This window comes from Lemur catta, chromosome 1 (assembly GCF_020740605.2).
Source record: "Lemur catta isolate mLemCat1 chromosome 1, mLemCat1.pri, whole genome shotgun sequence".
Lineage (NCBI taxonomy): Eukaryota > Metazoa > Chordata > Mammalia > Primates > Lemuridae > Lemur > Lemur catta.
In genome coordinates this window covers 286,230,689-286,236,886 of record NC_059128.1, presented here as the reverse complement: position 1 = coordinate 286,236,886, position 6,198 = coordinate 286,230,689, and positions in this window count along the sequence as shown.

Below are 6,198 nucleotides of genomic sequence, written 5' to 3'. Positions count from 1 at the left end.
AGCTCGTGGCAAAATCCCCTCCCGGAGTCTTGAAATGTTTCAGTATTAAGAATACGTTAGGTAAACACGTGATGTACAAATATGACAGAGACATATTCAGAAGTCTAATAACGATAATTAATTTTAAATGTTAATGTTAATACACGTTACAAGAATTATATCAAATTTGGAAGCTACATTGTTTTAATTTCAAAAATAGTTTATATTTCCTATGATTTTTTATCTAATTATCATTTAAATTTTTATTTACATCAGCACTCCATTGATCTACCAGATACTAAATGCACCTGTGGATATATTTCAGTTATACTAAAATTTTAAATATAGTGCCACACTTTGATAGCGTTTCTAACTTAAAGTTTGTTTTTCATAAACAAAAGATGTCCCTGTCGAGACGTAACTGACCGTTAGGGATTAGGCTTCCAGAGTTACAGGTCCTTACCTTTCATATCTCTCTTTTGCTTGGTACATTTTTAATTGAAACGTCTAGAATAAATTATCTCATTCCCACCTGCGGGGTCACTCTGGTTGGAGATGGTTCAAGTCCACAGACGCATTTTTAAATCCAGGTGCACAAGCCCTCATTAGTTCAATGTTGTTAACAACCTCTCGATTAGATTTCTGTTGTTCTCTTGGCTTAATGGGATTGAAACTGCACTGTTCTGGGCCCACCGTGTCCTGCAGGAAGGACAAAGCCCTAAAGTGTGTGATGCTTCCTGAGTGCTTAGGTGGAAAATGTTCCCATCAAGTAAAAAAACAAACAGGTTAATCCTGTGATTTTTAACTTTAAGCCTGTCCTGGTTTTATTGCAAATGTCCAAGAAACCTTAAAAGTTATAAGAAGTGTAATCAAAATAAATCTTTGCAGCAGATTCTGCAAAGGGCAGAACTCAGTTTTCCTTTAGGCATCTTCCCCAGTGTCAGTTCAAACACTTCCTCTCACATTTGGGGAGATTCGCCCCCCACTCAGCATGTGCCATGGTCGTGGCCTTGTGGGGCGAGCTCTCTAGGCCCCAATCTCCAGTTTCTCCTCAAAACTCAAAAAAAAAAAGAAGATGAAAAACAAAAACAAGAGCCCTGTTGTTCTGAACTGGGCCTCCGCCGGGTTGCCAGGGTCCAGAGTAAACAACAGCACCCGCCGCTCACGCTGAGCTTGCTCCTCGGAAAGGAGCCCCAATTCCAGAAGGACTGGTGAGAAACCAAATGGATTCACGGAACCTGATGTGATGCAAAAATAACAAAATGTGATACCCATGAAATATTGATAATCTGTCTTTGCCAACTTGAGGGCTTTCTGGATTCAAATATTCTAAATTAGCCAGTGGGCTCCTTCTGTGCTCTTGGACCCTGGTCTATCTGCCCAGAAAGGAGCCTCTGCCCTGCCGTCTGCTCTTCTGTGCTTTGCTTTGTCTGCCTTGAGCACCAGGAGTTCACAGTGCAGGCTCCTCTGACAGCAAGAATGGTGACTTTCATAATAACAGTAACAATGACCACCGAGCGCACTGGGGCCTTCATGCGGCACGTGCACGGGCTGGGTCTCTGTGTATGTGCACATGTACGCACAGGTAAACCTCACTTACAGCTCCAACAATCCCCGAGGGGAAGCTTGTCCCTCTTTTCCAGAGGCAGAGGGAGGTCGTCACCTGGCACAGGTCTCCCCGCAGAGAGGGAGTCCTGCACCTGAGCCCCGGCCCATGGCGGGAGCAGTCCTCAAGACAGGAAAGGAATTAATTCTCATGACATCAGCACTTGCGTTTTCTCCAACAGAAGCTTTTTGTCTCTTCCCCACATTCCTGGAGAACACAGGCCTCCTTCTCTCCCTGCGGACATCAGCCGCTGGAACCAGCCTCGTGAGCAGCTTGGTGGCGGATGACACTGTTCTTTGTGTGAGAAAACAATGCTGCCACCCAAGGCTTCTCCTCCTGGCAAACACAGGCCGGAATGACCCCTTCCTGCCCCCCCAGGCTTGGCCAGGCCTAGGACTGGCGGCCTCATTAACTGAGCCACAGACTTGCCAAATGGACGAAGGACGGGGTGAGGGGGAGGGACACCCAAGTGACTGGAGAAGATCCTGGCAGAAGCTTTTACGTCCAAAGAGAGGCACCTGTTTACCCACCAGCCTCCATCCACTGCCTGAGTGGGGAAGACCCTTCCCTGCCATGACAGGTGCTGGGACCCTGAAAGCCACGTTGTCCCACTGCCCTCCGTGGCAGAGCAGACGGGGCGGAAGGCCAGTCTCACGGTGCCTCTGGCGCTCGGTGCTGCAGACTAGCCATGGGGCCTGCACATCCCTCGCGCTCTCCTGGTCACCCCCAGCGTTTCTCAGACTGGCACATCAGGCAGTGCTCACCGACGCGTGGCTCTGGACGTAGAGTCCTGCCCGCACGGTGGGCGCCGGTCTTCCCAGCCCAGCAGCCCCTAGTCCCGCCTCTCGGGACACACGACAGCGATCACTGGGCAGCAACAGCCCCTGGTTGGCGCTCGGTTGTACTATTTGGGTGATGTGGGTGTTAGAGCCAGTTCCCCTCGGCCCCGGGAACAGAAAGACAGAGTCACTGAGGCTGCAAAAACGCAAAGGAATTTTATTGACTAGCTCGAGCTAGGGCCCAAGCCCCGAGCACCAACGCAGTGGTCTCTTTCCATGGGCAGGGACCCCGCGCAGCGGGGGCGCATGTCTTTTATACTTTTTTTTTAGCGGAGTGCATGCACGGGGCATGCCATCCCCCCTCCCTCCCTTAATTCATTTTCTCCTTCAAAAGTGGCTGATTGTCTTGGCTCCTGATTGGTTGGTTTTCAAGCCGCGGGACTGGCTTTTGATTGGTTGGTTTTAAGTTGCGGGACAGGCTTCTGATTATGCCTTGCCCTTCTTATCTGGTTAATTGGTTGGAGGGACCCGGGACTCTCCAACCCTTTATCAGGAAGTAACTTGCGGTACCTGTCACGGCCCCACTTAAGCTAAGTCAGCCAGCCATATTTACAGAAGCAGATAGCATCAGTTAGAATCAAAGAGAGCACACATTCTTTTTTTTTTTTTCAAAACAATTCCCGTTCTTCATGAGTTGTACATATTCCTTTCACAGATGGACTGTTTGTATTTGCAATGTCTTATGATGTCAGTTTGGGTATTTTACATATTCAAAAAATAACTACTCATTTCTGGTTTCCAGTTCAGCACATAAAGAGCTTGGAAGTCTTCGCTGTGTCCTAACATCAAGCAAAAAGCTGAACAAACTGAAAAACCAACTGTTCCTCAATCCACTCGAGAAGTGAGGTCACAGGACAAACTGTTGTCCCAAAAGCAGGAGCGACAGACAGGTGAGGACGGAGAATCAGGGCTTGCCGAGCCGCAGGACACCAGAGCTGTGATCGAGAGGCTGCTGGGCCAGTGTGGACAGCCTGGCAACTAAACGCTCCGCAGCCCAGGCCCAGGGGCCTCCCTCCTGTACATTTTACTCCAGGAACTACGCCAGGTCCTCACAGAGAACATGGGAGAAAAATCCCCTCATGCCTCAGCACAGGGAAGGAAAAAGGAACAATTCTGAAATGCGCCAAAGCGTTCTGTTCTTAGCAGTGTTTGCCCCCAGGAGAAACCATTTCACCAGAGCCCGACTGGCTGGGCTACACCAGGCCTGGCCTGCCTGGATCAGCGGGCTCTATCCTTCCCCATGGGTGACAGAAATACGAAATTCCAGCCCCTCCAGCCATCCCATCTGCTGAGGGTGGGGCTGGGGAGGCTGAGAAGTGCGTGTGAAGTTCACGGCCCAGGCAAGGCCCACCCAATGCTGGGACCTGCTCCTACTGCCCTGGGACACGTCCCCTCCCTGACAACTCACCACAACATCACTGGAGGGCCATTTACAGAAGTTCCTTTCAGCCTGTACAGCATGTCCAGCCTTCAACAAAAAATTACATGGCATATCAAAGAGAAAAAACAGTTTTAAGAGCCTAAATAAGCATCAGAAGCACATATGGCAGGAATGTTGGAATTATCAAGCAGGAATTCTAAAGGCTATGATCAATTGCTAAGGGATCTAACAGGAAAAGTCAATGGTGTGCAAGATAGATGAGCAATAGAGAGATGGGAATTCCAAGAAAGAATCAAAAAGAAATGCTAGAGATTGAAAACTCTAACAGAAATGTAGAATGCCTTAGATGGGTTCGTTAGTGGACTCACGGTTCAGGAAATAATCTCTGAGCTTGAGAATATGACAATAGACATATGAATATGACAATGACAAAACTAAAAAGCAAGAAGAATACCTTAACAGATTTAAAAGAATAGAAATCATAAAATATGTGCTTTCAGACCACAATAAACTATAAATCAATAACACAATGATAGCTAGAAAATCCCAACACATTTGGGGTTTAAACAACACACTTCTAAATAACAGATAGGTCGAAATAGAAATCTCAACAGAAATATTAAAATTTTTAAACTAAGTAAAAATGAAAATACAACTTAACAAAATTTGGAGGATGAAGCAAAAGCAGTGCTTAAGGAGACATTCATAGCATTGAATTCATGTATTAGAAAAGAGGAAAGACATAAAATCAATAATGTAAGCTTCTACCTTAGGAAGCTAGAAAAAAAAGAGCAAATTAAATAAAAAATAAGCAAAAGAAAAAACAATTACAGATTTTAGGCGTTACTGCTATAGTTTTTCTCCATTTTTCTCTTCTACGTTTACTCTTTCCATATATTATCTTTTTCCTAAATTTAAAAAAAATTTAGATTAACAAAGGAGTTTAAAATTTCTACCAAACCTTTCATTTTTCCTGTTACCTAGCATATTGATCTGGCTCCAGTCGACAGGCAGAGACTACACAGTAACTGAAACAGGAAAGTTTAACATAAACTATGGTAAAACTATCACAGGGGAGAAACTGCAAAGACAGACCTAACGGGCAGCCTAGTCCCAAGGGAGAACAACCCGGAAGGCAAACGCAGAAGAGGCCCCTCCTCGAGGCTGGCTGCAACCTTTCTGGAAGTTTTGCTGGTTGCCCAGGCCAGAGCTTGTCCCCAGCTGTGACCCAGCAGGGACAGGTACCCGGACAGGTGGGCGCCCTGGCCCTGAGCCCCCTGCAGGTGGTTGCCGTGCAAGCAGGAGCGGGGCCATGGCCACGCCCCACCCAGCCGGTTTCTCAGGGGGTCGCAGTGCGCAGCCTCGTTACCCGTCCTGATGAGAGCAGCGACCCCGGAGCTCGGAGCTGCCGTCCTGTCGCACAGCTCACACGGCCTTCGCTGGGTTCGGGGAGCACGGGGAGCACGGAGAGCAAGGGGAACACGGGGAGCAAGGGGAGCAAGGGGAGCACGAGGAGCAAGGGGAGCACGGGGAGCAAGGGGGGCACGGGGAGCACGGGGAGCAAGGGGAGCACGGGGAGCACGGAGAGCACGGGGAGCAAGGGGAGCAAGGGGAGCAAGGGGAGCAAGGGGGCATGGGGGCACGGGGAGCACGGAGGGCACGGGAAGCACAGGGAGCAAGGGGAGCATGAGGAGCAAGGGGAGCACGAGGAGCACGAGGAGCAAGGGCAGCACGGGGAGCACGGAGAGCACGGGGAGCACGGGGAGCACGGGGAGCAAGGGGAGCAAGGGGGCATGGGGGCACGGGGAGCACGGAGGGCACGGGAAGCACAGGGAGCAAGGGGAGCATGAGGAGCAAGGGGAGCACGAGGAGCACGAGGAGCAAGGGCAGCACGGGGAGCACGGGGAGCACGGGGAGCACGAAGAGCAAGGGGAGCAAGGGGAGCATGAGGAGCAAGGGGAGCACGGAGAGCACGAGGAGCAAGGGCAGCACGGGGAGCACGGGGAGCACGAAGGGGAGCACGGGGAGCATGGGGAGCACGAGGAGCACCAAGAGCAAGGGGAGCACAGAGAGCACGAGGAGCAAGGGCAGCACGGGGAGCACGGGGAGCACGGGGAGCACCAAGAGCAAGGGGAGCACGGGGAGCACGAGGAGCACGGGGAGCACGGGGAGCACCAAGAGCAAGGGGAGCACGGGGAGCACGGGGAGCACCAAGAGCAAGGGGAGCACGGGGAGCACCAAGAGCAAGGGGAGCATGGGGAGCACGGGCAGCACGGGGAGCAAGGGGAGCACGGGGAGCAAGGGGAGCACGGACACGAAGCTCCAGCCGCGATTGTGCCGTGGGGAATCTCGGCCCCACAAACGCCATGTCTCTAACGTGCTGCCTGGCAAGC